This window comes from Canis aureus, chromosome 10, assembly GCF_053574225.1.
Source record: "Canis aureus isolate CA01 chromosome 10, VMU_Caureus_v.1.0, whole genome shotgun sequence".
Lineage (NCBI taxonomy): Eukaryota > Metazoa > Chordata > Mammalia > Carnivora > Canidae > Canis > Canis aureus.
In genome coordinates, this window is record NC_135620.1 from 32,335,111 (window position 1) to 32,359,073 (window position 23,963).

The 23,963-nt window shown below is 34.8% G+C and overlaps 1 protein-coding gene and 1 long non-coding RNA gene across 37 annotated transcripts in view; one reads left to right on the top strand and one right to left on the bottom strand.

Annotated features, from left to right (window-relative positions):
- LOC144322201 (uncharacterized) overlaps positions 1-7,785 on the top strand; it is a 68,377-nt gene extending 60,592 nt beyond the window's left edge. For both annotated transcript variants that reach the window (XR_013387753.1, XR_013387754.1), the window contains exons 4-5: positions 5,517-5,647; positions 7,502-7,785. This is a non-coding gene — a long non-coding RNA (uncharacterized LOC144322201). The remainder of the gene's footprint in view (positions 1-5,516; positions 5,648-7,501) is intronic.
- PTPRD (protein tyrosine phosphatase receptor type D) overlaps positions 1-23,963 on the bottom strand; it is a 2,191,141-nt gene that overhangs the window by 1,710,729 nt on the left and 456,449 nt on the right. The gene's annotated exons all lie outside the window — the stretch shown is intronic.

The window sequence follows — 23,963 nt, forward strand, 5'->3', positions numbered from 1 at the left end:
AATAAGGTTATTGGCGATATTTAAGTTGGGTTACTTTTTCTATCTAGGTTTCTTTTAAACATAGGAGTACAAATGGATATCATAAATTGGGAAATAAAATGTGTGTGTGTGTGTATCTCCCAAACAAACATCTATATCTGTATCATATCTCCCCCCAAAAATGCTCCTGGGGAAAAATAACATCCAAAAGGGAGTACAGTCTCACTTTCTCCATATTTGTATCTATAACTGTATCAGACTTAACATGAAAAAATATAGATTAAAATGTAATTTCTTTTTCTCTTCCCTACATCTTGTGATACACAGATAATTAGCATTTCTGCTTCTATTCTTGATTTTATTACAACATATATACAAGCCATTGATTATTAATTTGGATAGAATTCAGAGAGTAATTTCATCGATTATGAATATAGACAACAAGCCAAGGTAGTCTTAACAGTATTCTCATTTTGGTCAACAAAACAATTTACAGATGTTTTCATATCACTTTTAATTTGCCACAGATATCTTGAAATATCAACCACATCCATCACTGTTTCAAAATTACAGTATTTAGTATACACACTGCTAGATTTTTAATGAATCACATATTTTACTCTATCACAAATTTATGATATGGTTTACTTTGTATTATCTATACATTTAGTGTTATTAACATTAAAACATTTTTCTAATAGTGCACATTGGAAATGGACTTCAAATAAAAATTAATCCAATTAGAAACATCTAAAATGAATCCATGGCACAAAAATGATCAAAAACAGTTGTTTTGAGCATGAGTCAGGTCATGTCACTGCTCTCTAGAAAACTCTCCAATGGCTATGCATCTCACTGAGTGAAGTTCTTGTGGTCCCTTGATTTCTATTGCCATTAGCTCTGGCCTTGTCGTTTTTGTTTTTGTTTTTGTTTTTTTTTCCCTCAAGTATATAAAAAATACCCCCAACTGAGAGCTTTTCCATTGATTGTTTCCTCTAACTAGATTTACTTTCCGTTAGATATAATCATGTTATACTTACTTACCTCCTTCTAAACTTCGTTCAAATGTCACCTCATTCAAATCTGTGCTAATTTTTTAAAATTTATAATCACATCCCTTCATACGATCCTATTTTCCTTACTCTGCTAATGACAGTACATAATTTACTATTTATTTTCTATCTACCCTCCCCTAGAATATAAGCTTCATTGAACCAGGAATTTGTGAGTATGTGTGTATGTGCATGTTTTCTGTTTTGTTCACCACAGTATCATAATGTATTTGAAGGTGCTCAATAAAAACTTGTGAAATGAAATAACAATATGTAAAAAGAAATGATACTTTAAATAAGACTGGGAAACAGAGTAAATTGCCTCTACAAGAGTAGATTAGCCCATTTTTATATTTGCTAAATGTAGAACCAGAGAAATTAGACAGAAAGTTGATGCTACATCTTTATCATACTGGTTAACTAAGTGTGTCTATGGAAGATATACTAGTTTCCAGGAGCTACTGCAACAAATACCACAAATCTAGTTGCTAAAACAACAGTCTATTCTTTCACAGTTCTAGAGGCTAGAAGTCCCAGATGGAGATGTTGGCAGGGCTACAGTCCCTCTGAAGGCTCCAGGGGAGAATTATTCCTGTCTTTTCCAGCATCTAGTGGTTCCTGGAGTTCCTTGGTTGGTAACAGTAGAACTCCCGTCTGCCACCCTGTTCACATGGCCTTCTCACCTGTGTGATTGAGTCCTCCTTTTCTTTCTCTTACAAAGACATCACTCATATGGTATCTGTCTTTCTCTGACTGACATATTCACTTAGCATACAATTTCACTCATATGTGGAATTTAAGAAACAAAACAAATGAACATGGTGGGTAAAAGAGGGGCAAACCAAGAAACAGACTCTTAACTATAGAGAACTGATGGTTATCAGAGGGGAGGAAATGGGTGGGGGATGGGGGAAATAGGTGATGAGGTTTAAGGAGGGCACTTGTGATGAGCCTTGGATACTATATGGAAATGTTGAATCAATAAATTCTACACTTGAAACTAATATTACACAGTATATTAACTAACTAGAGTTTAAATAAAAACTTTTAAAAAATAGAGACACCAGGTCATTGGATTTAGGGCCCACTCTGAATCCAGGATGAATTCATTAGGGATCTTCAATTTAATTATGTCTGAAAAGACCTTATTTCCAAATGAGGTCACACTCACAAGTACTAAGGATTTGGACTTGGACAAATCTTTTTGAAAGACACAATTCACTATAATAATGATGGACAATAAATGATCCAGAAATTTCTACCTAAACAAATTAGATGTTTTCATTTACCATGTTCTCAGAAGACATTTATGCCTTCTTAATATTTTTTCTAGAATTCCATGCCTCATTCTGGAAGATCTTCTAATTAATTTTGAAGGGAAGAAAAGGGGTTTATTATTACTAAAAGTTCTTTTAAAAATTTAAATGGGAGAAATAGTAGCCTGTGAAGTAGAACTCTAAAACATAGTTTAAGTGACTAAATGTAAATTGATTTTTAGCATCTAAGCTCAAAGTAAACTAACTACAGACTGAGAACTCTAATTTGATACTTTTCCCACTAGGAAAAAAGTTATAAGAAATATCTGATAAATGAATGCCTCTTTCTTTCCATAGGGGCCATAGGTCAATTGTGGCTAGTATGATGGAGATCAGACTGCAACACAGGTCACCTACCTGTGAGATTCATGATTATGGAAGAAATAAATTAGAGGTTAAGTGCTGAATGACTAGAAGAAACTGATAACATTTATTGACTACCTTCTACTTGCCAAAAGAAATAATATGTGTTTCATATACTGCATTTAGATCCATAAGTAACTACTTACAAGGGCTGTTTTTTTTTGTGTTAAATGTGTACCTAATATGATTGACCATCACTATTACCAAAAATGATACATATAAATTTCTAGCTTTTGATTCAAAATGTCACATGTGCAAGAAGAAAAAGAGAGAGAGATGGTAGGAAAAAAGACTTGAAAATGTTACTTGGCTATAATAAGCTCAAAAGGAGCTAAATATGTATTAAAATTAATAAATGTATTCTTGCCTTGAATTCCTGGAAATATATGCCTTGGTCAATGGTGGTTCAGCACTACATTTTAGTTCAGATCACAAGGAGGATTTGGCATTAGGTTCTAGGCACAGTACTTTGAGGATAACCTTTACAAAGTATAGGATAACCACATAGGTAAAGAATCTGGGAAATATGTATTATTAAAAACAGATAAAGGAAGAAGGGATATTTAACTTGAAAGAGATACTCAGAATAGAAACAGCATTTTTATTCAAAAATTTGAACTATGGTCAGGTGGGAAGTTGTAAAATGACATAAAACCAAACCAAACAGACAAGCAAACTAGAAAATGAAAGTGACAACAGACAAGATTAGAGCGCCTTGTAAAAACAGCTGCTAAATATGGGAACTATTAAACAGTGAAATGGACTGTCTGGTCAGACACTGAATTTCCATAATAGCAATCACTACTGTTCATTGAAGTGCTTGGTACCAAGCTAACTGCATGTCTCCACTATCGCAATCAATCTCAACAACAATCCTATGAGGCAGACATTATTGTCTCCATTTCTTGGAAGAGGAAATATAAGTGATTTGTCCATGGTTGAACAACTAGAGATTCTAAACTTATTATTTCAGCCATATTTACAGTCTTGGCCTTCTATGATACACTAGATTGAGTACATCTGTTATAAGTCTTTTAAAAAAGATGCTGTGCATCCAGGTGTAGTATATATGATTTCTAAGGTTAATACATGAAAGGATATTTAGAATAGTCCTGGTAGTAAGAATAGCTAAAATGTACTGAGTATGTAAAAGGATAAATTTTAGAAGAGAGTATAATCATATAATCATAATTCTCATACAGACATAAAATGAACATGTGCCCAAGATTTTATTTAACTCATCAATTAATGAGGGAACCAGTAAGATATTACAACTGGTTCTAAGGATAATTAAAACTTAGACACACACAAACACACTAAGTAGCAAAAAAAAATTTTTTACAAATAATTCAAAATTATGTATATTCCACAGGGAAGGAGGGAAGTCAGTCATATTTTGTTAGAACAAACTCTATTTTCATGTATATGGAAAATAATCATGCACATTGTTACCAGTTACCTACAATGTACAGAGTGGTAAAATAGCTCCAAGATAATGAGAGGTACAGAGACCCACAAGAATCAGACAATCTAAGAGGACATGCTCAGAAAACACCCAGTTTTCCATTGAAGGCACCCAAGTAGTCCCATTTCAAAGTATTTCACAATGTTTTGTTCAAGTGTTCATTATCACGATTGTACAAGTCACATATATTAGAAGTAGCAAAGAAGCGACAGAAATGTAAGTCTGCTTAGCATGAAAGACAATGACACTGCAAGAAATCACACAGGCTCCCCAGGGATATGTGTATGTTGCATAGGAAAGCAAGAGGAAACTGATAATTAGTGAATATCTACCACATTCAGTGCTAAGCATTTTACACTTTATAACAATAACAACAAATAATTATTAAGTGCTTTCAATATGGCAGGCTTTGTGCTAATTGATTTATGTGCATTAATATGTATAATTTTCCTACTAGTCATAATAACAACAGTATCAGAAAAAAAAGCAATAGTAGTGCCTCAGTTTAGTTGAATGGTTATGAAAGCCAAGTACTTATCCTAAGTACTTCATTTATTTATTTATTTATTTATTTATTTATTTATTTATTTATTTAATGAGAGAGAGAGAGAGAGTCAGAGGAAGAAAGAGAATCTTCAGCAGGCTCCACACCCAGCATGGAGCCTGACATGGGCCTCAATCTCACAACCCTGAGATCATGGCCTGAGCCAAAAGAGTTGGACACTTACCCAACTGAGTCACTCAGGCGCCCCAGTATTAACTGTTATTAAACTTAAAAACTGCAGCTATGATTTATATTATCCCCACTTTATTGATGAAGAAATTGAGGAATAAGGAGGTTGATTAATTAGCCAAAATCACACAGCTAACAATATTACAATGTAGGTCTTTGAATACAGCGCTTGTGGTTAAAATTATTATACTACTAAACTGTCATGGATTACATGTCAATGCATTTTGAAGTGTACCTATTAGAATACAAAATTGTTTCTTTAAGATATTCCTAGACCTCATAAAGACAAATATTAAGCATGCTGGGTTTTCAAAAATATTCTTATAGTTTTTTTATTTTTTAAAGATTTTATTTATTTATTCATTAGAGGCAGAGACATAGGCAGAGGGAGAAGCAGGTTCCTGTGGGGAGCCTGACTCAGAACTCAATCCCAAGATCTTGGGATCACGATCTGAGCCAAAGGTAGATGCTCAAACACTGAGCCACCCAGGTGCCCCAGTTCCTGTAGTTTTAAATAACCCTCAATGTTTACATGTATTTCACAAATAGTTTGCTTAAAAATATACTTAAATATAATCCATAACCAAATTTGAAATTTCTTCTTTAAGAAATTCATTCGAAGAGCCAATGATTAAACTCTAAGTGGACAGTTTTCTCTGGATCACTTATGTTAAAGAGAGTTTTCAGACCAAATATTCAACCTGACTCTCCTGCCACTTCCCTCTTGGCCTCTTCCAAAGTAAGTTCCTACAGGTTCTAAGATAAAAGAAAAAAAAATGAATAGATCTCAGAGATAGAAGATAGAGGCAAACTACATTATCAGCAGTATACATTTATTCGCATTTGATAAAATATATTGGTTATATTTTATTGCTATGTAGGGTTGTAGAATTGTGCTATGATTTGTAGCATAATAGATCATTTTAATAGGTCAATATATTTTAAAAGATGCCTTTCATATTTGCAATATTCTTGATTAATTTCATTAATTTTTTAGCTTGCCCAGTAGTATATATAAAGATTTTGATTATCAATGGTAATTCAAGCCAGCTCCCACCTTAATGATTAAATATGTCAAATTCATAGAGACTGTGTTTCAAATTACCTTTGTTTAGCCATGTAATTGGAAGGAAGTAGTGGTGTGGATAATCCTAAATACTGAATGATTCTAAAATCATTTAGAGTTGGCTTTGGGATATTATCAATTTGGAAGCAGATTTATTTTCTAATTGTACTTTGCTCAGGCTAAACTTAAAATAGGCAAATATTATTCAATAAGAAGGTGGCACAGCCCAAAGTGCTGTGGTTGGTCAGGGCACTCTGGACTGGATTGCTGATTGTAGTGCTAACAACAACAACAAATAACAGTAACATAACATCAACAACAAAACGGGCTTAAGGAAGAATCTTAGAGACAATTCATGTATACCCATTTTGTGATATCAGTTAGAGTTAGCTCTAAGTTTATCATTAATTCTTGCCATTACTCGATTATAGTACTTTTGGACCATATCAAGTGAGCCAATCAAAATAATATATCTAATAAAATTATTTCATTTCAAATAAATCTAGTAATTATCAGATATCAAAGTGTGACCAGGGAAAGTATGGATTTATTTAAGTTTGGCTGAGGACAATGGGATGCCTGAGAAAGCCTGGAAGGTTATGAAGAACAACCAAAAGTATCCTTTTGGTGGGTATCATGCTCACATGGAAAGTATGTTTGTTTAATGAACATCAGAGTATCAATTAAGACCTGGCTAAAAAAGTGGACCCTTTGGGTTGAATTAGATTCTGGTGAGGATCTGCAGTTCTCTAGATCATCCTTACCATTTCTGAATCCAAACCATAGCTACAGTTTGCAAGTAGAGAGTGAGATAGTTAGGTGTTTTCCCTATGAAAACAGGTCAGAGAAATAGCCTTAGGCTTCACTCACCACATTCAAGACCTAAATCACACTGACACTCCCTCATCACCCACCTACCCATCATCTGGCAGATGGCTGTCCTCAGGGACTATAGAGCAGTTGACAAGTGGAACTTGGTGAAGAGAATTTTTCTTGCCGGAAGCAGCCTGCAAACAGCAGCTTATGGTATCAGACCAGCTCACTCAGTAACAAATATGCTTGCTACAGGTAGACATTTGCTGATGTGGTTGTCCTTGTATTACCTGAGTCCTAGGAGCAGAACCAAATGCACATACCTTGTCTAGGCAAAGTGTAGAAAAAGCTGGACATTTAAGACAACAGCAGAGGCATATCCTATAGGACATTACTGAGAAAAGTAGAAGTTCCCCAGATCAAAGAGATGCTGAGAAAGCATACACAGTAAATTGTAGCTCTGCTAGTGCTCCTTCCTGTACTTTAAATTTGTCCTGTGGGTATGTCCACCTTTAGACTAAATAGACTCAATTATAAAATTTACCTAGTGATTAACAGGTAGTGTGCTGATGTGTGTTTGTGAGGTAAAGTATTTCAAAGTTTCTAGGGTGTCATATTTGTTCTTTTGTGTTTTGCCCTGCAATCATCTCTATTAAGTCTCAAATGCTAAGAAAAGATAGCATTTTATTTTATTGGCCTTTCCTTTTGATACAGGAAAACTCGTGAAGGGTTGTCTTGGAAGCTGACCCTATATGGAGTCTCCAAAACTTCACTCCCAATTATTCTCTGTGACTTCCATCCCTGTCACTCATGCACTATCTTGTTATATGGCCACTGTCAAAAGCGACTTTTGAAAAAGAATCTACCACCAACTCATTTTTAAGAAGACGAGGGCAAAACGAGGGCAGATCAAGAAAAGGACATCATTATTCAAGAGAACAGGATGGAGAAAAATGACTGCATGTCACTGTAAATTGGAATAGTGAATGTGTTATCCTTCAAAAACTGATATTTATGGTATTAGTTTCTGCATTATTGCCTGTGTTGTGTTTTAATTACAGTATTGTTTAAATAGTTGGGTGAACTTGCTGAAAATTGCCTAATGTATATATGATGTTGCATCTGTAGCACCAAGGCCATACCAGGTACCTGGTGAAAGTTTGTGAATTTGAATGATATCCAAGTTACTAGAAAATACATCTTCTTAATAACTTGCCAGCCAACATTGGTGTGGAGTTATCTAATTTCAAAGGTGAGGTGGAGGGACACCTGGGTGGCTCAGTGATTGAGCGTCTGCCTTTGGCTCAGGTCAGGATCCTGGGGTCCTGGGATTGAGTCTTGCATCAGGCTTCCTGTGGGGAGCCTGCTTCTCCCTCTGCCTATGCCTCTGCCTCTCTCTCTGTGTCTCTCATGAATAAATAAATAATCTTAAAAAAATCTCTTTAAATGTGAGGTGGAAATCCTAGGATGAAGATCTGTGTTATGTAACTAGCATAAATTCAGATGTACCCAGCCTGCTTTTGGAGGGCTGATCAAACTTACTTGAAACTATTTACTTGTTTGAAGAACCAGGGAGACTCTTTGATGGAAGAGAGAGTTGAATTGTAAAACTTGGTCAAGAAACAAGAATTGATTGCTAAAAGGAAGAGTTTAATTTGAAGACCACCCTTGGGTAGGCTTCTTGTTCAACCTCTGTAACTTGTTCTTTTAGTCTTAAAGTGGGGGAACTCTAAAAAACTATCAAAGTAAAACAGAACCAGAGCACAGAATTCAGCCATGATTTGTTGTATCCTTTGTTATACTTAAACATAATTTTTAATATAATGCATAATACAAGTTAGGAGAAGTTACTCTTTTAATGCATACTTCTATAATAAAAATAGTACATATATTTTTGGTAAAGAGAATTATTTTATTATATAATTTTACCAAAACATTAATATTGTGTGCTACCAAATATTGTTTCTGAAAGCAAAGTACACTACATAGCTAAACATAGCAGATTTTGGAAGAATGCAGTATTGCACACATGCACACATTCACCTCATATTTTTTTCCTTTGGCACAGATTGGCCACATATACTAAATTGGTGCTTCTTGTGCAGTTTTCTGAAATTTTGGACATTTATTCATTGATTCTTTAATTTTGAGGTCTTAGTCCTTCCTAAGAATTATTTTTTTAAAAAAATCAAACTATGTATATCCTAAAAAAAACAAAAACAAAAACAAAAAACAAAAAACTACGTACATCCTTCCTTTGCTTTTTAGAAAAGCTATTTTTTTTTTTTTTTTTTTTTTTTTTAGAAAAGCTATTTTTTACACACTATAATTTTGGTTTACTAGGAACTTTGCATGCCTTTTAAAGTATGGTACTATTTTTGCTAAAATTACTATTGTTTTTGTTAATACTGTAATATGAAAGTTTTTTTGAGTGCTCTCTCTTAACCATATTTTTCAATAAATCTTGCTATTTGAACACTTTTTTTCAGAGCACAACATTTTTCTGGAATTTATGTTTGGCGTGATAGTACAAATAAATATATTTGTGGGAATATTAAGAAAAAGAGTAACAATCTAAAGGAAAGAAAAGAAAAGACACATCAAAGCAGCAGCCAAGTAATCATTGCAGAGAGTGAAAGTGATTGTGTATTATCTTCAGTACTGTATTTAGGGTCCCATTTGATGCATATACTGAAGATTTTCCAAGGCAGAATTGATTTGAAGGATACTAGGGTTCCTGAGGTTCCATAAGTGGAATCTGACAAAGGTAATATAATCAATTACCTTTGTTAGGACAAAGGTAACAGTGTTAGGACACTGTTATAATATTGCCATATTCCTTAGCTATTCTCTTAATGAACATTATTGCCATATATATATATGTATATATATGATGTATATATATGATGTATATATATAGTACTATAATATATATATACATCATATATATCATATCCATATATATGTATATATCATATGTCATACATATGGTGTACATATACTATATATATCATATATATATATATATAGATCATTATAATCACTGTGTCATTAAAATCATTGTGAGGAGAAATTTGTGTGATCAAAAGAAAACAAGTTAATTATTTTTTAATCCCTAGCAAAACTATCAGTTAGCAATATGAAAATCTTATGTGGGTAAAGATATAAATATAAATATGGATACTGATATAAAAATAGATGCTAGCATGAAAATTATTGAAACTTATGATAAAGTACTTTGAGTAAAAACAATAAAAATGCACAAATAATGTTACTATAATTGCAATTGGTAAGTTATGCTATTACTTTTGTACCTATAAAACATAATTTGTGAAGACTGAATTTTTAAATTAGGTTTTTATAATAATATAGAGAAGTCATATTTTCTTTAGCCTTAGGTATGCATTCAAAAGTGGGGTCCATATATCAATCTGATAATCCAATAATTAAACTGGGAAGCAAAAGGAAAGTATATATTCATGGTGTTGTAAAGGTTTAGGAAAATTGAATGCAATTTCCTTACCTATTTCTCTATTTGTCTTACCAAGATATGTTATTCACATATTATGTCTGTTACAATTTGACAATAATATTTGATATCTCCTATCTTCAGATTCATTCTTAATTTTTTATACCTAACAGTCTTTCCCTCATTTTCCCAGGTTGATCATTGATAAATTTCATTCCTTAAGTGATATAGCTTTATGTAGCTTAGCTTTCCTCATCACTTCAAACTTTACAATCAATTTATTACCAATTTTGGTAGATGGTTGAATTCATAAATATGGTCATTTATGGTCAGTAACTGATAAGGTTGTTTTATTATACCAGCCAAATTAGACTGTACAAACAATGTGATTGACGGTGAACATCTGTTTTCTTTCTGGGATTCTAGAATTTTGATAGTTGTGGGTAGGTCGAGATTGCCTATGTAATCACACACCCCCCACCCCACCAGCCCCCAAATTCCTTAAACTCTAAGTCTCACATGGATTTTCTTGGGAAGGAACACTGTATGTGTGTTGTATTTCATGTCTGGAGGACAGCATACTTGATGTGACATCCTTTCGGAGAGCATAGGAAGGATGCACATGGATCTCTCTAGAAGCAATCTGATATATCTTGCTTCCTCACTCACTAAGCTATGTATTCTTACTGTGTTCCTGCAATAATTATCAGTCATGAGTACAGCTATCTGCTGAGTCCTGTGAATCCTCTTAGCAAAGCACTGAACTTTGGATGGTAGTAGAACAGCTGACACAAATGGTGTCACAAGACTTCTGTCTTGAACACAATTCTCATGTCTGTAATGGCCCCCAGGACATTTCTTCTTAGTGCTCTTAATAATGTGGCAAAAGATAATTACCATTTCTTTAAACACAAACATGTCACAATTCTGTAAATGGTATTAAAGTTCTTTAGTTGCCTAGATTCAAGATATTAGTGTGATCTTTGAGAGCAAGGAAGATCTGTAATAGAGAAAAGAGGTTTCAAAATCAAGAAGATTCCCACACCAGCTTTATTCTCAAATCCCAGTGTATTAGCTTAATGAACTTGAGCAAATAGGACACAGCTCGACATGGAGTCAAAATTAATATATTGTAATCATTTATTAATTAAAAATATTATTCATGTTATTCTTATTCCCTCTTACAGTCACCATCATACTATCATTCAAACATTGTACTGTACCATTTACATTAGTAGAGTCATTAACTTCCCCTTTCTCACTGGTACCACCCCAATCTGGCCTCATTTCCTTATTGCTACTCTAGTGTAGAAATCTATTTAGGTCTCCTCTTCTGCTATGTCTAACCTGTTTTTCTAGATTAATCTCTGAAGTAGAAGTTTTCAAATTCAGCTCCAGGGAGGCCTACAATTCCCAGTAACTGTCACAGAAATGAGAGGGACAGGAATGTGGAGAGCCATAGATCTCACATTGGACAACAGCCAGAGATACTCCACTTTCTATCTAGTTTATATACTGTGCTTCTGTTTGACATTGTGTTTGGAGAAAGACCTTGGAGGCTACAATAAGTCTGTAAAAGCAGCAGTGTTAACTGTCTCCAGGATCGAGTCTGATCATTTTTAAACTCCAGATTCTCCTCTTTCTGGTCCCAGCTTTCCGTCTGGTATTCTCCTCCACTTGTCTTCCATATGAGCCTTTTGCCTCAGACAAAATGATTTGTTCACTGAGCTCTATTATAGGCTGAATTGTGTCTCCTCAAAATTCATATGCTGTGGTCCTTACCCTTAATATGTCAGAAAGTGTCCTTATTTGGAAATAGGATGGTTGCAGGTGTAACTAGTTAATAGTAGACCTTACTGGGATAATAAGTAAGCCTGTAATCCATTACGATTGGTGTTTGGTTATTGGTATGCATAAAAGGGAGAAATTTGGACACAGACATGCACACACAGAGAGAATGCCATATGAAGATAAAGGCAGAATCAGAATGACATAACAGAAGCCAAGAAATGCCAAAAATTCCAGCGAACCACCAGAAAGCAGGAAAGAAGTGTGAGACAAATTGTTCCCCCCACAGCCCGAAGAAGGAACTAATTTGCTAACACCTTGATCTCAGACTTCTAAACACCTGAACTGAACTGAGACAATAAATTTCTGTTAAGCTACCTAGTATGTGGCACTTCATTATGGCAGTCATAGCAAACAAATAGTCTTTGAACATATTAAGTACATTTTCCTTTGTGTCTTTATTCTTCCTGCAATGCCTTCTTTACATTCCTTCCTCCTTTAATAACTAGTCCAAGTTTTGCAGACTTCCCAAACAGTTTTTCAGCTGCCTTAGCCCTTGGCAAACTTTAGTTTTTTGGAAACAGTTAGTACTCAGTTCACTTAGAAAATATCATATGCTGACTTATTGATTACTTGAAAACAAAAGCCACACTCTTATTTAATGTTTTATATATAAACATAAAGCTAAATTGGAATGTCTCTGTGGCCACTATCATCGACACAGGACTGTAGTAGTTCAAAGTGTATAAATTGGGGGATCCCTGGGTGACTCAGTAGTTTGGCACCTGCCTTGGGCCCAGGGCATGATCCTGGAGTCCGGGGATTGAGTCCCACATCGGGCTTCCTGTATGGAGCCTGCTTCTCCTTCTGCCTGTGTCTCTCTCTCTCTCTCTCTCTCTCTCTCTGTGTACTCATGAATAGATAAATAAAATCTTAAAAGAAATAATAAAGTATAAATTGACTTTGGAGACACACACAGATAAGGGATACATGAAAATAAAATAATAGCTAGTATCAAGAAGGGTAGCAAAAATACTTTCTAATATGTAAATAATCTATTTCAACTTTCCATATAAATTCAGACAAGGAGTGACTAAACCTTTCTCCTTTTTGTTTGCACACGAATTTAAAAGCCTACAACTTTGGTGATATTCATCTTGCTTTGTTTATAGATTACTTTTGTTGTACTAGCACCTAATTATGATTGACAGATTTCACAAAGTCCATCCATACTAACAGAAGGCACAGATTATTCAAGAGTACTTTAAGAATCCTTTCTTTAATCATTAAAATGTGGTTAGTGTCCTTCTTAAGGTCTCCAATGACTTATTTTCCAAATCCAATATTCTACTTCCATTGCTGTTTCTACTGATATCTATAAAACAACCAATAGAGTTGACGATTCTCTACACTTCAAATTATTGTCTCTTTGACTTTTGTTTTCTTGTTTCATTATTAGTTTTTGTCTTACTTACCTAATCCTTTTACTTGTGTTCTGTGAGTTTCTCCTCCATTGTCTGCTCTCTCACCCATTCTTAAGGATTCAATTACCAAAAGAATGCCAACATCCAAGTTTGCATCTCTGGTCCAAAGTTGCCCCAGAAATACATTTCAAACAATTTCCTGGGCTATGCAGAAGTTGGTGCATCATACTAGTCTTTTTTTATTCCCACTTTTTTTTCTTTAAGAGAGAGAGAAGTTGGGGAGAGGAGTAGAGCAATAGGAAGAGAGTCTTAAGCATGGAGCCCAAAGTGGAGTTCCATCTCACAACCCTGAGATCATGACCTGAATCAAAATAAAGACCTGGGTGCTTAATCCACAGAGCCACCAGGTGCCCCAGTACATCATCTTGTCTTATTAGTACATCATATTGTCTTAGCAATAGTCTTTTCAGCAGCAAAATTACCTATTATGTATGTGTGATACCACTTGTGCACAACCCCTCCAACTCTAGTATCCTGTTTTGAATCAGCTAAATTGACTAGATTTTTGATACTATTAATAATAATTATCAGTAATCATTTCTTACTAGGTCAGAAGGCCATAATCATAGGAAAAACATAATTCAATCAAACATTATTTGATAATAAAAATCATGATTTTGGCTAGCCATGTTTAGTTGAAGTAACCACAAAATTTTAGAAGAATATCTACCATCCTTTTTCAGTATGATTTTTGTGCTGTATTCAGTTACAAATAATATTGCTAAAAGATAGTTTAAACTTGGCACATTTATGTGCATTTTGATTTAGTGTTGGATTTTGATATGGACATTTCTAGATTTCTAATATTTTCAATGGTTCTCCATTTCTCTTATATAAACTTTTATCTTCTTAGAGTAGGACTTATAGCCTTATACAAACTGACTCAAATCTTCTTTTTCAGCTCTTTCTTTTCTATTGCCCCATACAACTTATATTCCAATTAGCCAGCTACTCAAAAAACCACTGAAATATTTGAGATTCCTACCTCAGTGTTAGAGTTATTATCAAAGATGTTTCTTCCATATGAAATAGCGTCCTTCCTTTCAGTTTGTACCATCAAAAATCATGCCTATCCTTAGCACAAAGCCCATTTCTTTATTAATATTTCCCCATTTCTTTATTAATCTTTCCCTGTCAGCATAGATCAGGTTTACCTTCTCTTTATAGCAAAGATAACAGCATGTTTTGTCTATAGTTCATCTGAAATATATGTTTCCTACTTAACTGTGGGTTTCTTAAGTCAGGTATCACAGTTTACCTGGCATGTCTAAACATGATGCACAACACAGAGGGCAGCCCCGGTAGCGCAGTGGTTTAGCGCTGCCTGCGGCCTAGGGTGTGATCCTGGAGACTGAGGATCGAGTCCTGCGGCAGACTCCTTGTGTGGAGCCTGCTTTTCCTTCTGTCTCTCTCTGTCTCTATGAATAAATAAATAAAATCTTTAAAAACACACACACACACATAGGCATCACTTACATGTTTGCAGAACTGTGCTGTAGTGACGGCAAAGATGTGTTTTTTGTGTGGACATGGTCACTTGCAAAACACAAAATAGGAGAAAATATTAACTGATTGCCAATAAAAACCCATTCAGTAAATCTGGTCCGAGTTGACAGAAATAGTACAAGTAACAATACAACTAAACAATAAAAGGTATTATACTGAAGACAAAACTGTATGAGAAAATAAAAATAAACTGGAACTACAGAGAGCATATATATCAACTTTCTGGAGCCAAATCAGACTTTATGGTAGGGAGAGGAGAGCTGGAAATGGAAATTGAAGCAGTCTGAGAAACAAGACTTCCAGACCTTTCTTTATAAAGAATTGTACAAAGTAGGTCAGCACTTCTTAGAAAAGTGCAGACTGAGAGCAGAGAACATTCAGAAAAGAAAGGAAAGAATAGATCCCTTAAAGCTCTATAAGTGAGCATCAAATTCAAGAGAAGGAAGTGCGTGATGATAGTAATGTCAAACAGCACAAAAGAAGAACAAGAAGAACTGCATTTTTTGGAGGCTGGGCTACAAGGGAGCTCATAGCAGACTTTCTGCACAGTTTAAGAGGGAAAGAGGGAAGGGAAAGAAGGCAAATCTCAAGAAAAAACAATTCCTGTGTTTTCATTTTGGTCATCTGGTATTAGTATCTAACAGTGTTTAAAGCATCAAAGTTCTGAGGTAAAAGATGACCCAGCTCACCTCCCAGTTCTGTCCCTTAAGAGCTCAGTGGCCTAGCATGACTTAACTTATGTATCAGATTCATTCCTTCTCTGGAGAAAAGGAACAATAGTATCGTTTTTAAAAGACAAAATAAGAACGTTTAAACATTTAACATAAAGCCTATATTGTTAAGTGCTCAATAAATATTAGCTATTATTTTCAAACTTTAAAATATTCTATATTTTAGGGGCACATGGTGGCTCAGTCGATTAAGCATCCAACTCTTGATTTAGGCTCAGGTCATGATCTCAGGGTTGTGAGATCGAGCCCCCTGTGGAGCTCTGCACTGGGTGTAGAGCATGCTTAAGATTCTCTAGCTCCTTCTCCTCTGACCCTCCCTCACCCCCACACATGTGCTCACTTTATCTCTCTCTCTCAAAAAAATATATGTTTTAGAGATCTTGGAAGGCATTCTTGCTTCCCAATTCAGGACTGACTCTGACATACTTAAATGCCAATATATATTAACCACTCCTATTCTTGTATAACTAATGAAGAAGGATGCGTTTATGTTTATGTAGGGGTATATAAGGTGGGGAATATTCTAGAAGAGCACAAAAAAGTGGGGATGTGTGGAAGATCTACCACCTCACAATTTTGCTAAAGCTGGCTTAAGTATGTGGATCTGATCACAACCTTTTCATTCACATCTTGTGGAAGGTACTTACTTGCATAATTCATGTAACATGGAAATACAGGTAATTATAATCTATAATCTAAAAGTAAAAAATCTATAATCTAAAAGTAAAAAATACGCTGGAACAATAGAGACCATGTTTAAAAGTAAGAGATGGAAAGGGAAAGATTCTGTTTTATGCTGGGCTGACATCTCATCTACACACTACTGTGTTGTGTATTTAAAGTGACTACAGTGATAAAAGACTGTACAAAATAGAGTAAAAAATATATTGAGGCAACATTCATCACTGAAAACATTTATGTTGGTGGTCAGCAGTTAAAACTGGGAATGCTCATTCCTAAGACATTTGGTAATTTAGTGCTTATTTTATATATTATTGAAACCAACTTTTTTAGAGTACTGAAAATAAAAAGAAAAATTCTGTAGGTGGAAGAATGGACATTCCATGAAACTTTTCAGAAATTATGGATCCTTGCAACAAAGCTTTTTATAGCTACTCCATTCTAATATATCATTGACTTATGACAGTTAAGAGTTTTCCTAGCTTTCATCATTTTTTTAATGCTGACTCAGTATGCTTTAGTTGTTGAACAGGATGTAATAAACACCTTTACAAAGTATACATACTTAAGTATATACTACTGTCTTGGAAATAATTATTTGTTTTAATTTAGCACTCCTTTCCTGCCATATACAAGCACTATGATAAATATGGGAATGAAAGAGTCAAATAAACTGAGATGAAGTCAAACTCCTTTTATAGCTGGAATACCTCTTAAAAAGAAAGCTACCTGTGGTGAGTCTACATAGAGTAGAAAGCAAGCCCTTAGCTGGTTTGTAACACACATAGCTACGTTATGCTCAAATGAAGTGGAGCAATTTGCCGGTTAATTTTGAGAGAGAGAGAGAGTGTGTGTGTGAGGGGGGGGGGGCGGGGTGGAGGGGGATGGGAGTGAGTCAGAAATAGGGTAAGTAGAAGCCCACACCATGACAGGTGATTTGTAGCAGATCATGCTTCTTCTGCCTCTTGTAACTTTGAGAGGAGGTAAGTACATTTAACATAATCTGTACATATGAGCCATGTCTGTGGGGTACAGAGGCCAGACTGTGGCAAGCAACCTTCAATATGGTCCCCAGTGATGTCTTCCTACTGGTTTCATGTTCTTATGAAAATTCAAATTTTCATAACATGAAGAATTTCATGTTCTTATGAAAGCCCCTCTCACATTGGTCTACATGACCAACAGAGTACAGCAGAAGTAATAATATATCATTTACAAGATTAGGTAGTAAAAGGCTATGGCTTCTGTCTTTTACATTCTGTGTGTGTGTGTGTGTGTGTTTCTTTCTCTTTCTCTGTCTTTGTCTCTCTCTCATTAATTACTCTAGAGGCTAGAGGCAGCCAGCTGCCGTGGCCTAAGGACACTTAAGCAGCCCAGAGAGCAGTCCATGTGGTAAAGAATTTGAAGTCTCTAGCACACAGCCAGTGCTGGTAAAGTTGACAAAGTAGAACATGCATGTTCAGGAATATTTGGGTAGGAGAGAGGTGGATCACTAAAGGGGTGAAGGTGTATATTCAGATGACACAGGGGAACTGAAACAGCTCTCAAAGGTTTTAGAGAGGTGATGTAAATGGGAAGAAACTCATTGGGCGATTACAGAAAGTGCAATGAACTTGGAGTCTCTAGACTCCTATAGCGGAAAACTGGAATTGTGCCCAATGTTTACTCTGAGGATCAGAGTGTCCCTAGCTCACATCTCATTTCAGACATCTCATAATGACTATAACACAAGAATAAAATATAAATGTATATAAATGTGCACCTAAAATAAGTAATTAATATGCAAGTGCATAAATAATATAGATCACTTAACATGAACCAATGTAAAAAGTATATTACAGAATGACTAATATGAGCATATTGTATGAAAAATAACTCATAAGCCTACCATAATTAAAATTATATGTCAAGTAGAAAAACAAGTAATACATTCATCATAATAAATAGTAACAAAGTTAATATATACTTACTTTTAAATTTTTATACAGAGAATGTTTAAATCTCAGAAATGAGTCTGATAAATGTTAAACTAATCTTTAGTTGATAAACATGTTATATAGAAAGATTAGCATTTGTATAATCACTGTACTAAGTTCTTGTAATGTGATTTTGTTGGTAAAATGTGTCAAATTTTATTACATTCTCCTGTACATCCTAGAAAAGTATAAAAGAGAGATATTGTACAGAGTGTGGCAGTATCTAAAAGTGTTACACTGTTAAATTCTAAGACTTTAAGACATTAGGACATTATTTATTCTATGCCTTCCCTATGTAACTCATGTATATTCTTTACAAAGTTTCCAACGTTTTCATAAATTCTTTTTTTAATAAACTTTTTTAAAGGATCTCTGCAATATTAAAGCCAATTATTAGGTTAGTGTGGTCATTTTAAATTATATTCACAATTTCTTATTACTTTTCCTTTTAAAAGGTGAAGACTAATGTGTTTATGAATGTACACTGAATTTAGTCTCTTCATTCTAATTTACATAATGTAGCAGGAGTGTTACTATATGACTTGTATATATAAACATACATCCGTACACACTGGATCTCTGTTGCACCACTTACTCTGGGGGAAACCAGCTGCCATGTCATGAGCAGATAGAGCAGATAAAAAAAAAAAAAAAAGGGTGTGGAGATATGTGAGGAGGAACTAAAGACTCCCCTCAACAACTAGCACCAACTTCCCAGTCTTGTGAACAGAACTCCTTGGAATAGAATCTTACACTTTCCAAAAAGCCTGCAGTTGATATCTGACTGCAAACTCATTAGAGACTCTCAGCCATAACCACCCACTTAAGCCATGCCTGAATCTTGGTCCAGAGAAACTGTGAAGAGTCTGTTTATTGTTGTTTTAAGTCACTACATTTGGGTATTTATTTATTTATTTATTTATTTATTTATTTATTTATGAGAGACACAGAGAGAGAGAGAGAGAGAGAGAGAATGGCAGAGGCAGAGGGAGAAGCAGGCTCCATGCAGGGAGCCCGATGTGGGACTCCATCCTGGGTCTCCAGGATCAGGCCCTGGACTGAAGGCAGCGCTAAACCACTGAGCCACCCAGGCCACCCATTTGGGTCTTTTTTATAAGCTATTGTCATCTAATATAATCATCTCATTATTTTATATTCCATCTTCAGTAAGCAGTATTAGAGAGCACAGATCACCTTTTATGTAGGACAAAAACTACAATTTAAAATCCACACAGTCAGTATTGCCACATTAGTCTTGTTTGTAATGATGTGTACATTAATTTTTGAATCTCTGTGATGCGGCATTTTTGAGTATTTGTTGCCGATCAGTATATATAAGTGTTAACACTTAATTCCAGATTAAGAAAGTTTATTGGAAATCCAGTTCTCTGTTGAAATCTAACAATAGAATATCTCTACCTGGAATGTAACACTTGACACTTGCTTAAAATATTTACTTACGAACTTTGAAAAAAATCACTTTGATTATAAAATTATGTCCTTTTTTGTGGTATAGTCTTCTGTTTATCAAAATAACAAAAACAGTAAACTACTGTTAGCTTACTAGAAATAGGAAATTCAATTTTATCTGAGAATTAATTTATTAAATTCATAATGCAAATTAACTTATATACTTAGTGGTACAATAAAATTCATTTTTGAATTAAAAGTTTAGCATTTATTGTTTATGATGAGGCAAGCACTACTTTAAGTGCTTTAATTTATTATTGCTGCAATTTTATCAATTGGGAAAACAAGGCAAGGAGAGGTGAAATCACTTGCAAAAAATCACATATTTAGTAAGTGGTAAACTGGGATTGAACCCAGGCAGTCCTAGGCATCCTAATGTCCCAACCTGGAATCCAGTTTCCCCACTTACCTATAATGAAGCATCTGCAATGAAAGTGCATAAAAATGGCACATATATCCACAGATTCAATAATTAACATTTGTCCCATTAAAGGCAAGACTTCACTATTGATTGTGGACATTCTAAATTGTTCACACTTTTAAATACAAATTAGTATTGAGCAAGCTGTAGTATAATTTTTCACAATTCAAAAATCTCCTCAACATAAAAAAAAAAAAAATCTCCTCAAGACAATATACCCAGTTCTATCAGGACAGAGAGTTCTAAAATGTCAAACCAACATTCCCTACAAGCCACTTGGAACTCTAGGAAATAAAACAACAAAGTCACCAAACACATCATTTTAATGCGTACAACTCTGGGGTTGCTGTTACATTAAACAAAGGATAATGGCAGGCTCCAGGCTGTAACTGAAAAGAGAGAGAGAGAGAGAGAGAAAGAGAGAGAGAGAGAGAGAGAATCAAGAAAGAAAGAAATGTTAAGTGAAGGCAAAGAATTGGTAACAATAAGGTGGACTTAGGTGCTGATCAAATCTGAGCTGCTTTCATTCTTACTTTTTCTATTTCAGTACTCAGGAACTTTCTGCATTCCCCCTGCTATTAGGCGGGATGAATATAAAAGGCAACCCACATTGTCTAAAAATAGACCTTAGTCTCTTTGACAAAGCACTCCATCCGACCGCTCTCTGCTGCCACACTCTCATTAAACCAATGGAGGTGTCAGCGTAATCTATTTTGTTTCTACTGGAGAGCACAGGGCTTCTTCAATATTTTGACCTATCTTCACTGGAGAGGAAGAATTTGATTTGAAAAAGACATGGGCCTGACTTCATTAGGTATTAATGAATCAGCTAAGGACGTATCTATACAGCATAAGAGCAGCTTGTCAGTATTTCTATTATCAATCTCTTTCTCTAAATGATTATAATATGCTCATAAAGAATTCACTTCAGGATAAACTTTGGCATGTGGTGTACCTTTGGGACAATCATAGTTTCTTTTGCTCTTTTGTTAGCAAAATAAATAAATGAAAAATCCATGTCTTAAACTACAACACTGCTAAACTTATCTAACAAAATATAAATAAGATTAGCCAGTCCATCTCTGGGAGAATAGAAAAACAGAAATACCCTTTTTTATAAAGGTAATATATAATAATAAACACACCCATTTTAACAATATTTACTTTTCTTTGCTATATACATTCCATCTGTCTACAGAGTTTACACTGTGACAAGGAATACTTCTTAAGTACTGTTATATTTGGACAACGTTAGTGATTAACATTTTAGCCTTCTGAGAAATTCCTTAAGGACCATGTCAATTTCTTCATGAAACCTATTAAATTTTCAGATAAATTAAATGTGTACACATCTACATATATATTTATAAAATAATATGAATTGCTTTTTTCTGCTATATACAAGATAAAATATGATCATGGTAGAAAAATCTGTAAAATAGATATAAACAGGGCAGCCTGGGTGGCTCAGCGGTTTAGCACCATCTTCAGCCCAGGGTGTGATCCTGGAGACCCAGAATCAAGTCCCATGTCAGGCTCCCTGCATGGAGCCAGCTTCTCCCTCTCTCTGTGTCTCTGCCTCTCTCTCTCTTTCTCTCTCTGTCTCTCATGAATAAATAAATAAAAATCTTAAAAAAATAGATTTAAACATATTGACAAAGTAAAATTTATTCAAAATCCCATCCAGATATAATTATTATAATATTTTGATTATATTCCTCAGCTATATAATTATGTAAGTATGTTAATATATGGAAACATATGTAATTGATATTCTAAACTTTAAGTATCAAACCTATTGTTTTTGTTTTAATATGTTAGCAAAAATGTATCCAGAGATTTTATTTTTGTTCTGTGAAACATATGCCATTTTATTTTCTCCTTATATCCTCTTTTCTTACTTTCTTCTCAGTCTAAAGCTGAAATGTTAATTAATGATTTAGTCCATATTTCTACATATACAGCCATCTATACACACATACAGATATACAGACATCTACCCATCTATCTATCCATTTATCCATCCATTCATCTATTCAGTGAATAGTTTAATGATACTGTCTACTGCAAAAACAAAATCACAGTCTTATGTGGTAGGCATAAAATGTTTAATAAGACTAATAAAATGTATGTCCTCATTTAACTTAGTTTGTGGAGGTGAGAAAACTAATAAAGAAATGAAATATAAGAAATAAATTGAGATAATGATATTTACTCTGAAAGTGACTATTTCTGGACAAGTTTGATAGTATGACCTTGAGAAGTCAAGTCTTTCCAGGAGTTAACTGTCATAGATAAATTTTGTGCTCCCAGAAAATTATCTGGAAAGCTAGGTTTTTGAGGGGTGAAAGGCAAAGAACTTTCCAATACTTTTTAGCTTGGGCTGTCTAGACCTAGACCTATATGGCCCTGATCAGTTGGATAAAGAAAAGTCAGAAAGAGAAATCAAGCATTAAAAATCCTTCTTCCAGTTTTGTTGCATTGTGAGCAGAAGAGAGACTTAGCCTGAGTAAAAATTTGAAATCTGAAAGCCCTAGTCACTCATTTGAAAGCCTGTCCTCATCTTGGAGCAATATCTTGAGAGTGCAAGAAATCTTTGCGAGTATAAAGCACGTTTAGGAAAGTCTTAGAGCATCAAGGACATGAAGTTGCTGCAGCTGGCAGATCCATTTGATGAGCAGATACCTGGGGTCCCAAGATGCAGGTGGTGACTCTGAGTCTGAAAACGAATGAATGTCACCAGAGCCAAGTGAATATACGACCCAGTGTCAAAATGAGCCTGTAAACATCATCACAGTTGCAAATACTGATGCAAACTAGACCTACTTACAGCAGACACCAGGAAGGATCCCAAGGATTTCAGGTAGAGGTGAACCCTTTTCTATCCGTTTGCCATATTGTCCAAGCAGTGGGAGGTACACTATGTACTCACATGCTATCTCAAAGAGGAACACGAGAGGAATAGAAAATCTAACAAATAAACTTTAATTCTAAGAGACTAAGTTACATAATTAAAAGATCCAGTTAATAAAATAAGAAAGTTTTTAAAAAAAAAAATTTTTTTTAATTTATGATAGTCATACAGAGAGAGAGAGAGAGAGAGAGAGAGAGAGGCAGAGACATAGGCAGAGGGAGAAGCAGGCTCCATGCACCGGGAGCCTGACGTGGGATTCGATCTTGGGTCTCTAGGATCGCGCCCTGGGCCAAAGGCAGGCGCCAAACCACTGCGCCACCCAGGGATCCCAATAAGAAAGTTTTTATTCCATTAGCCTAACTTCAATTTTTCTCAGCCATAAGAAAGGTCTAGGATGAAAATGAGTTATAGAGATTTAAAAGCTACATTTACTTTGTATATTTGAGTATAGTAACTCCTGAGCCCATTATAAATACTAAAATGTGTGGTCAAAGGATTAGACTCACTTTTGTTTTCCAGAGATATCTGAAATCAAGAGACAGACAATGGTTCCTAGAACCAAAGTTATTCTGTACCACCCTCATCACCTTTCTTCATTTTCAACTATGAAGAGAAAGGAATGTGCATGAATATGAGACAACTGTGCAATGTGGAAAACAAGTCAAAGAAACAGATGGTGTCAGGGCACCTGGGTGGCTCAGTGGTTGAGCATCTGCCTATGGTTCAGGGCATGATC